The sequence below is a fragment of the Limulus polyphemus genome, unplaced genomic scaffold (assembly GCF_000517525.1).
Source record: "Limulus polyphemus unplaced genomic scaffold, Limulus_polyphemus-2.1.2 Scaffold3913, whole genome shotgun sequence".
In the NCBI taxonomy this organism is placed as follows: Eukaryota; Metazoa; Arthropoda; class Merostomata; order Xiphosura; family Limulidae; genus Limulus; species Limulus polyphemus.
The window spans coordinates 92,463-104,051 of NW_013669523.1; the positions used below are offsets into that span (position 1 = coordinate 92,463).

At 35.3% G+C, this 11,589-nt stretch overlaps 1 long non-coding RNA gene across 1 annotated transcript; it reads left to right on the top strand.

The window, feature by feature from the left end:
* Positions 1 to 6: 6 nt before the first annotated feature.
* On the top strand, positions 7 to 9,466 carry LOC111088509. The gene is made up of 2 exons (XR_002613011.1): positions 7 to 409; positions 441 to 9,466. It is a non-coding gene; the product is annotated as an uncharacterized LOC111088509 (long non-coding RNA).
* Positions 9,467 to 11,589: the final 2,123 nt, after the last annotated feature.

An 11,589-nucleotide genomic window follows, 5' to 3' on the forward strand; every position in this document is an offset into this window, starting at 1 on the left:
TCCCTGTTCAACAGCAGTCAAATAAGAAATGATTCATACAACAACAGTCAACTCCCTGTTCAACAGCAGTCAAATAAGAAATGATTCATACAACAACAGTCAACTCCCTGTTTAACAGCAGTCAAATAAGAAATGATTCATATCACTGCAGTCAATTCCTGTTCAACAGGAGTCAAATAAGAAATGATTTATACAGTAACAGTCAACTCCCTGTTCAAAAGCAGTCAAGTAAGAAATGATTCATACAGAAACAGTCAACTCCCTGTTCAAAAGCAGTCAAGTAAGAAATGATTCATACAACAACAGTCAACTCCCTGTTTAACAGCAGTCAAATAAGAAATGATTCATATCACTGCAGTCAATCCCTGTTCAACAGGAGCCAAATAAGAAATGATTCATACAACAAGCAGTCAAATATGAAATGATTCATACGACTACAGTCAATTCCCTGTTCAACAGCAGTCAAACAAGAAATGATTCATACGACTACAGTCAATTCCCTATTCAACAGCAGTCAAATAAGAAATTATTCTTATGACTACAGTCAACTCTTTGTTTAACAGCAATCAAATAAGAAACAACTCATAACACTGTAGTGAAACAAGAAATGATTCATATGACTACAGTCAATTCCCTGTTCAACAGCAGTCAAACAACAAAATGATTCATACAACAACAGTCAATTCCCTGTTCAACAGCAGTCAAACAAGAAATGGTTCATACGATTACAGTCAATTCCCTGTTCAACAGCAGTCAAACAAGAAATGGTTCATACGTCTACAGTCAACTCCCTGTTCAATAGCAGTCAAATAAAAAATGATTCATACGACTACAGTGAATTCCCTGTTCAACAGCAGTCAAACAAGAAATGGTTCATACGTCTACAGTCAACTCCCTGTTCAATAGCAGACAAATAAAAAATGATTCATATGACTACAGTCAATTCCCTGTTCAACAGCAGTCAAATATGAAATGATTTATATGACTACAGTCAACTCTCTGTTTAACAGCAGTCAAACAAGAAATGGTTCATATGTCTACAGTCAACTCCCTGTTCAATAGCAGACAAATAAAAAATGATTCATACGACTACAGTCAATTCCCTGTTCAACAGCAGTCAAATATGAAATGATTTATATGACTACAGTCAATTCCCTGTTCAACAGCAGTCAAATATGAAATGATTCATATGACTACAGTCAATTCCCTGTTCAACACCAGTCAAATATGAAATGATTTATATGACTACAGTCAATTCCCTATTCAACAGCAGTCAAATATGAAATGATTTATATGACTACAGTCAACTCCCTGTTCAACAGCAGCCAAATAAAAAATGATTCATACGACTACAGTCAATTCCCTGTTCAACAGCAGTCAAATATGAAATGGTTCATACGACTACAGTCAATTCCCTGTTCAACAGCAGTCAAATATGAAATGGTTCATACGACTACAGTCAACTCCCTGTTCAACAGCAGTCCAACAACAAAATAATTCATATGACTACAGTCAACTCTGTTTAACAGCAGTCAAATAAGAAACAACTCATAACACTGTAATCAATCCCTGTTCAAGAGCAGTCAAACAAGAAATGAGTCATATAACTACAGTCAATTCCCTGTTCAATAGCAGTCAAATAAGAAATGATTCATACCTCTGCAATCAACTTCCTATTAATAATAGTCAAATAAGAAATGATTCATATGACTACAGGCAACTTTCTGTCAAATAATTATGTTTGTGGTATTATAGAAATGATCCAACTTATTTTATTTTATTAAAACTATGTCATCAGTAAAATATATTGTATCTTCCACACTACATCAGCTCAGGAGGTCCACATGAAGACTTTCTGAACCCTTACAGTTTTTTAGCTTATTGTAAACTTGCATTGGAAAAAGAATTATGCTCATCAGTGCAATAATCATTTCATTGTGAGGATCAAACAAGAGATTAACTACAGGTTACAGTTTTTATGTTATCCACAAAAATAGTTATCTTAATAAGGTCAAAGTCAGCATTCAAATAACATAGTTAATGTTACAAAAGTGATTAATTCTTTGCCATCAGTGTACAAATAAAATGATGTACACCACTTACCAAGAGATTGATCCATGTAAAATAATTTTCTTGTTGGCAGTCAAGTAAGAAACAACTTTCATTACTTTGGTAAATAAGCTCTACGTGAAGTTCACACCACTTTCAGCAGTAAAGACACGGCTTAGGGTCCAGATTGCCCAGTGTTGACAGTACGTCGTTTACAGCATCATACCACTGTCAGCAGTAAAGACACAGCTTAAGGTCCTGATTGCCCAGTGTTGACAGTACGTCATTTACAGCATCATACCACTGTCAGCAGTAAAGACACAGCTTAGGGTCCTGATTGCCCAGTGTTGACAGTACGTCATTTACAGCATCATACCACTTTCAGCAGTATAGACACGGCTTAGGGTCCAGATTGCCCAGTGTTGACAGTTCGTCATTTACAGCATCATACCACTTTCAGCAGTATAGACACGGCTTAGGGTCCAGATTGCCCAGTGTTGACAGTTCGTCATTTACAGCATCATACCACTGTCAGCAGTAAAGACACAGCTTAGGGTCCTGATTGCCCAGTGTTGACAGTTCGTCATTTACAGCATCATACCACTGTCAGCAGTAAAGACACAGCTTAGGGTCCAGATTGCCCAGTATTGACAGTACATCAATTACAGCATCATGCCACTGTCAGCAGTAAAGACACAGTTTAGGGTCCTGGTTGCCCAGTGTTGAAAGTATGTCATTTACAGCATCACATCACTTTCAGCAGTAAAGACACAGCTTTGGGTCCAGATTGCCCAGTGTTGACAAGTAAATAAGACATCGTTTATAGCATTGAACTTGATAAGCTGAACACCTGCAGTTGGATAGTAACTCAGCTCCAAACAAATTGAAAAAAAAAGATTAGCAAATTCAGTAATTCATGTTTTTGTAAGCAGTTATAGGAGAAGAAATCTAATCCACTGTAGTCCATCAAATCCAATCAGCTTCTGTGAAACAGGTGTCAAATAAGTGAAGATCAAAGTTGCTGCAGTATGAGAGCTGTGTTATTAAAACCAGTAAATGTATATATTATAAGCTCTCCTACAGGTCATCAGGTGTGGGTTAATAATCACAAAGCAAGTTGACTAAACCACCACCACCAGCTTATTGAACCCAGGATATCAACAAAATGTAAATTATCTATACCACTGTTATTTGTCAGTTGAGCATCATATGTTGAATAAAAAAAAAATTACCATTCTGACTGATGAGAACTTGATCAACAGTGAAATAAAAATCTGAACAGTTAATCAGCTCGAAGTCAACATTAATAAATGTGAACCTTACCACTAAGTAACTGACCATCATCTTACCAGTATTCTAGAAAGGTTTTAACATGACTGAAACAGGTTTATAAAATACATGTTGATAGTCAAAAATTAAATTACTTGTACCATTATGGTTAGACAAACACTTCATAGGACCAGTTGAAAAAGGAAATGATTTAAACCCCTTGAGTTGATGAGCTTCGGTTTACCAAGAAATACTGACCTCACTGCTTCTAGTGGATGATCAATACCACTGCAGTTGATAAGTTCTTTCTCTTTAACAGAAAATGAAATGATACTGTTTGAACAACTCGGGTCTCTGTTGTCAGTCAAGTAGGATATTATCTTCAGCAGATAAATCAGGTGTTATTAACATCAATCTTTGAATAGCTCAGATTCCTGTTGTTCATCAGGTAGCATCAGATGTTATTAACACCAATCTTTGAACAGCTCAGATTCCTGTTGTCCATCAAGCAGGAATTATCTTCAGCAGGATCAGGTGTTATTAACACCAACCTTTGAATGGCTCAGATTCCTGTTGTCCACCAAGCACTAATACACTAATACAGTTGATTAGTTCCATGTCAGCAGCAAAGAAAGAAATCATCCAGACTACTGTAGGTGATTATATCATCCTAGTAGTCCATCCACACCATCAGTTCCATGATGGCTGTGAGGTAGTAAATTATTCGCACTAATACAGTTGATTAGTTCCATGTCAGCAGCAAAGAAAGAAATCATCCAGACTTCTGTAGGTGATTATATCATCCTAGTAGCTCACCCACACCATCAGTTCCATGATGGCTGTGAGGTAGTAAATTACTCGCACTAATACAGTTGATTAGTTCCATGTCAGCAGCAAAGAAAGAAATCATCCAGACTACTGTAGGTGATTATATCATCCTAGTAGCTCATCCACACCACCAGTTCTATGATGGCTGTGAGATAGTAAGTTACTCACACTAATACAGTTAATAGTTCCTTGTCAGCGGCAAAGAAAGAAATCGTCCAGACTACTGTAGGTGATTATATCATCCCAGCAACTCACCCACACCACCAGTTCTATGATGGCTGTGAGATAGTAAGTTACTCACACTAATACAGTTAATAGTTCCTTGTCAGCAGCAAAGAAAGAAATCATCCAGACTACTGTAGGTGATTATATCATCCCAGCAACTCACCTACACCACCAGTTTCATGACAGCTGTGAGGTAGTAAGTTACTCACAGTTGATCAATTCCATGTCAAAAGTTAAAAATGACATATGATGCACATCAATTTAGTGGATCAAGTTGATGACAGTAGTCAAAAAAGAAATTATTCTAACAATGAGTGGTTTTAACTGCTCCATTGTAGCTATGAAATTTGAGTGTCTTACTGTACCGTATTGACCTACACCAATAACTGGTGAAGATCTCCCATACTAGTGTTGGTCATCTGCATGAATAAAACAATTTTGTGAATCAGTCGATACATTTTTTAACTTAAAATATGTCTTCTCATCTCACTTAGTTCATGAGAAGGGATGCTTAAACTTATGGTTTCTTGGAAGCTTGATTCAGTGCAGCAAACACTTCTTTTTTCCCTGGTCATGAAAATTAACTTCTTAAAGAGGTCATTTTGGAAGAAGGGATCACCAAATGATTTGCTGATTTCGTAAAGCTGTATTCTCTTTGTTACCAACAAAAACAATTGCGTGAGACACCTGAAGAGTCTTAGGTATATCATGATTACATTTAAATGAAGAAAAAATACAAAAGCTCTTCTTATGATCAGCATTAACTGAAGAGCAACATGGTATCAAATAAATGCTAAAGACCCCAAGGCTTCAGCTATTACATATGGTCATGAATGATTTATCTGTGACTGCACAATGAATGTCTCTCTCTCTCTCTCTCCTTACTTTTCTGTTTTGTTACAAAAACAAAACAATTTGAGAGTTTACAGCAGCTAAAAAAAACTCAGTTCTTATTGTGCTGGATATCAAGCACAGCCAGTTTAGATACAAAGCTTAACAAACTTCTGATGACATTGAAATACTATAGCATACTGAAATGCACATTGGAGTGAATTATGCCAATTCTTCACTACTGAAATCGAGATTTTTATGATAATGTACAAATTTCAAGTTTCTTCATATCCCATAATCAAGTTATATGCTTATCTCTTCCAGGAAGTTTGTTAAACACAGAAAAACTTTGTACCAGCCTGTGACATTGTTGTTTATAACATTATGATTCAAGATTAACCAGAAACTAGAAATATATGATACTTAAAATTCTACATTACGATTTGTGAATGCTGTTCCCAGATTGACAGAGACTAGATTTTACTGTGTGAATTCTAGGCACTATTTTGCTTTCCTGCATACCAGTAACTAAAAAACAAGTATCATCATTTCTGATTTAGTATTTCCTGTCTATAAATTAGTTACTACAATTTCTATCAAGGCCTTCAAAATCAGTTTATGTCTTCTTAGATAGTGCTTCTAAGAAAAGTTGCAAACATCATATTTTCATTTATACTTAAACTCAATTAATACATTGAGATCCAGTTCTCCAGAAGACTTCTTATACACTTAACATGAACTAGTGAACAGCCGTACTTTTGTGTCCGTGAAGTGAGCATGTGAAATGAACAACAGACTGGTGTGACAATGACTGAAGAACAAAAAGATATTGTCCAACTACTGAAAACTAACTTCTCTGTTAATTCACAGTGTTTCTTCGACAAAGGATCTGCTGTGGATTAGATAGTTTCAAAATTTGGAGAGCCTGGAAAATAGTAAATCTGGAGCCCTACTCATCAGAAGTAAAAATAGACTCTTCAGTCAATATCAGAGAACTGAAATTGATCACTTACAATAATTAGACATCTGGTTACAACAGTTTGAGACATCCTGTTTAACACTAAGGTTAGACTGTGTTATTTTTTGGTAAATAATTGAACTTCTGAGTAGATCTCTCAGTCCTAATTGTAGGTTATACAGCTTTAGTGTGTATCTGTAAGAGACAGAAATGAAGAAAGTTCATATCAAACAAATATGGAGCTAGTCTGCTATGATATTTAACATTCATTACTAGTGTAATGGAATGATTAAACAGTTTCTCTGCTATAAGAGAAAAACATTAAGTCAAAATATATGAAATATATTGTGAAAAAAAAATTCTAGTAATTTAGTCACTACTAAAACTGATGTATTTTCATGAATAGCAGTGATGGACATCAAAATTTGTGTTTGTTGTCTTACTTTACCAAGCAGTGAAGATAAGTACAGAAGTTACTGCTGCTATTGAGTTTTTACAATAAGCTATAGTGATTAAAACCACCATAAAATTGAACTAGTTGTGTACTGCAATCCTCAAGCTGAAGAGATCAACACTCAAGTGGCCTGAGTCTACTTTTTACAATAAGCTATAATGATTAAAACCACCATAAAATAGTCTTAGCTGTCTGTATATGTTCAATCTCAAGCTGAAGTGATGAATGCTCAAGTGACCTGAGTTTACTTTCTACAACAAGCTACAGTGACTACAACCACCATAAAATAGTCTTAGCTGTGTATTTCCATCACTAAGCTGAGATCAGTACTCAAGTGATCTGAGTTTACTTTCTACAACAAGCTACAGTGACTACAACCACCATAAAATAGTCTTAGCTGTGTATTTCCATCACTAAGCTGAGATCAGTACTCAAGTGATCTGAGTCTACTTTCTACAACAAGCTACAGTGACTACAAGTACCATAAAATAGTCTTAGCTGTGTATTTCCATCTCTAAGCTGAGATCAGTACTCGAGTGATCTGAATCTACTTTATACAAGCTACAGTGACTACAACCACCATAAAATAGTCTTAGCTGTGTATTTCCATCTCTAAGCTGAGATCAGTACTCAAGTGACCCGAGTTTACTTTCTACAACAAGCTACAGTGACTACAACCACCATAAAATAGTCTTAGCTGTGTATTTCCTTCCTTAAGCTGAGAAGATCAATACTCAAGTGATCTGAGTTTACTTTCTACAACAAGCTACAGTGACTACAACCACCATAAAATAGTATTAGCTGTATATTTCCTTCCTTAAGCTGAGAAGATCAGGACTCAAGTGACGTGAGTCTACTTTCTACAACAAGCTACAGTGACCACAACCACCATAACATAGTCTTAGCTGTGTATTTCCATCCTTAAACTGACATCAATACTCAAGTGACCCGAGTTTACTTTCTACAAGCGACCACATAACATAGTCTTAGCTGTGTATTTCCGCTGAGAAGATCAGGACTCAAGTGAGTGAGTCTACTTTCTACAACAAGCTACAGTGACCACAACCACCATAACATAGTCTTAGCTGTGTATTTCCATCCTTAAACTGACATCAGTACTCAAGTGACCTGATTCTACTTTCTACAACAAGCAATAGTGACTACAATAACTACAAATGTCTGAACTATGTACGTTCAACCTCAAGCTGAAGAGATCAACACAAAATAACATCTTTGCTGTTCACTTTATATATATAAAACAATAACTACAACCAGAGATTACACAAAATAATTTTGGTTGACTCTCATTCCAGAAATGAAGTGATCTGAACATATTAATGCCTTTGCTATTGTATTTTTAAAACAAACTACAGTACTTAGAAATATGATAATCTTGGCTGTTGACTTTCTGAAACAAGCTTTAATGACAACCACAAAAAAAAACTCATCCCAGCTGACACAAAATCGAGCAGTAGTGATCAACATTAAAGAAAACCTTTGAGGTTGATCTCCTACACCAAAGTTATGATCATTATAAAGTAGTCTCTTCTCTGTCCAGCAGAAATTGTTACTACAAAGTACTTTTGGTACTGACTCGTTTTTTTTTTCCCCCAAACTGAAGGACACCATAGGAAAATCAACAATGCAATTGGCTTTTTATTGTGATCACCATAAGGTATCTGTTTTGGCTGTTAGCACCAAATAATACACATCATCATAAAAAAAAAGGATCTTCACTGTCTGCTTTTGACACCAAAGTGTATTAATGCAACATAAAAACTGGCACTGTGGACTTTATTAACATGCTTAGTGATTTGTTCAAGATGTTTTTATTGTTCATTTCCTATACTGTGAGGAAGTGACAGCATAACTGTGTTAGTATTCTCAACCAGGCTTTACTTACTCAAAATATATTGTTGACTTAATATGTTACCATACCAAAAAATCATTATTGCTGTTGACTCTTCACATAAAGCATTTATAGTCACCACAAAATAACTTCAGTGACTCCAAGCTAAACAGTAATCACACTTAACTGCATTTGTATAAGGTTATTTTTAATAATGTACCATTTTGAAATTACATGTTGTTTTGGCATTATATAGTACATGAAAGTTATTGAGTGTCAGTTCACAGGAATATCACTCAACGTTTCATTCCATTTTTGTTTAGTGATGAATATAAAACTGACAATGTAAAGTTTCTTAGTTTGTGATTTTGAAAATATGGAAATTATCATCTCTGTGCAAGAAATACAGAAGCAACATTTTGTTATTCATTTACTATTAGTTAATCCTTGATTTATTTCAAGCTACCAGGTAGATATTGTTTTTTAAAGAAGGTTAACATTGATAACCTCCAATTTTTCTATGTTAATGATTTTTTCTTCTAATTACTGGATATATTAAAGGTGTCTGTCTTTATTCATTGGATAGTTTATCAAAGCTTGGTAATTACTAAATATCACCTTTTGTTCATTTTTTTGCCATAATGTTGTCTCTTTTTGTCAATGATATTTTATGAGTTGTGAATTATCAGCCTAGTTAATAGAAATGTATTTGTACATTTCTGGTTTAAAAGGGCTGAATCAAAAAGAATGAACATTAACAGAAAGGGATGTATATTGTGTATACTTTTTTGTAGTGTTGTGTACAGATTTTGAGACAAGCCTGACAGGAAGTTCTTAATGGATTTTAAAAGAAATTTAATGAATGTACATTAGTAGAAACTCGTATATCTTGTGAATGTTTACTTAGTGTTGTGTACTAATTTTAAGACAAGGTTAAATATGGAATCTAATTTGTTTGTGACATGTAAGTTAGTGAGAATTAATAAAAAAATTTATAAAGGTACTTGGCTTAGTGTTTTTTTATGTTGTGATCAATTGGTGGATTTATGTTACTGATTAGAATTTTATCATAATGTAAACAATTTGTTTAATGAACTTGTTTATATTCAAAACTCTGATGATCAAACTTAACACTGTTATGTGTGAAGGAGTTTGAATGTCAGGAAAACCTGCAAAGAAAAGATATATATACTGAAATTTGCTGATTGCGTAATTATTCAGCCCCCTAAGTCAGTACTTGGTGGAAGCATCTTTGGCTAGCAATTAGTGCTATGAGTCTTTTTGGATAGGTCTATACCAGATTTGTACAATGTGATGATGTAATTTTTGCCCATTCTTCCTGGCAAAATTGCTACAGTTCTGACATGTTTGTTGGGGATCATTGATGGCCTGCAATCTTCAAGTGGTGCCATAAATTTTCTATTAGATTCAAGTCAGGACTTTGACTAGACCACTCCAGGACATTCACTTTATTTTTTGGAACCACACCATTTTGACTGTCCTTCCAAACTATGCAGCTGTGCAAGCAGGAAAGTGGTTAGGGATGCCATTGTGAAGCTAGCAGTGACTTTGATAGATGGGAGTCAGTGTTCATACATCAACAATATCCCAGTCCCTACACAAACCTGGCCTGTATGGGCGAGTGGCAAGAAAGAAGCCATTACTGAAAAAGAATAATCTTAAATCTGGTATGGAGTTTGCAACAGAGCATGTAAATGATACTGCACACATGTGGCAGAAGGTTTTGTGTTCAGATGAAACAAAAATTGAGCTTTTTGGTCTAAATTCAAAGTGTTGCATTTAGCACAAGCTCAACACACCACATCACCCAGTTAACACCATCCCAACTGTCAAGCATGTTGGTGGAAGTATCACGTTATAGGGATGCTTCTCATCAGCAGGGACTGGGAAACTTATCAGGATTAAGGGAAAGATGAATGGTGAAAAGTGCAGGCGAATCCTAAAGGAAAACCTGCTCGAGTCAGTCAAAACTCTAAAACTGGGTCAAAGATTCACATTTCAGCAGGATAATGACCCAAAGCACAAGGCCAAAGTGATTGGATGGTATGAAGCACATTCCACTTCTTAATGATGAACTTCACCGTTCTCAAAGGGATAATCTGATCTGTGCTTCTCTACCACTTTATCCATGACTTGTATGAGAAACTCCTTGGTTTTCATGGTTGGTTTGTAGTATCACTATGTGAGTTTTGGCTTAAACAGATGCTTTTACTCTGAAGTCAAGTTAAACCATTTTTATAACACACAGACAGAGACCATTACATTAATTTTGTGACCTTTCAAACTAATATTTTGCACCTGAACTGATTTAGGGTTGCCATAGCAAAGGGATTGAATACTTATACAATTGAGAATATTCTCATTTTCTTTGAAAATCTAACTTGCATAATATCAGAGTATATTGTGTAGATTTTAAATATAAAGTCCCATTTGAAAGTTCCATGATTACAAGCTCAGACGGCAACAAAATGTGGAAACTTTGCGGGGAGGTGAATACTTTTGCAAGACACTGTGACTTCTAGATATCACCTACCATTGGAGGATACTGCTGTTGACCTGCATTCAGAATAAATATCATTTTTCCATGGCTAGAACAGATAATACCTCAATAGACTAACAAAGGCAACTTGAACAAAATCAACTTAACTTTATTGATCATATGTGATGCCAAAACTACATGAGTTAAGCGAAAATTGTGTAAAATTGTACATTAACCATAATCATCGAGAAAATGCATACCACAGTTTTCCTTCACCTTCTGTTTCAGGCTTGTTTGAGGCAATATTTATTAACTACCAGAATACTTGAAAATGTGTAAAGGCAGTATACTTGTATAGCAATATAAGTAGTTATCCCAGCACTTGTACGATACGGGGATGTAATCAAAGACATGACGTCCTAGTTTCCAAACTTTGTCACCAGAAGGACGCGGTGCTAACCCCCATGACAGGCTGCCATAATGGATGATTACGTAATAGTACCACAAAGTAAAAGATGAATCACTAGGCTGCCATGACTCATACAATACATTTATATAATTAATCACTTTAAATCATTTGTAATTAAATCGTCCTAAAAAGGACCCTAACTCTAATTCAGTTATAA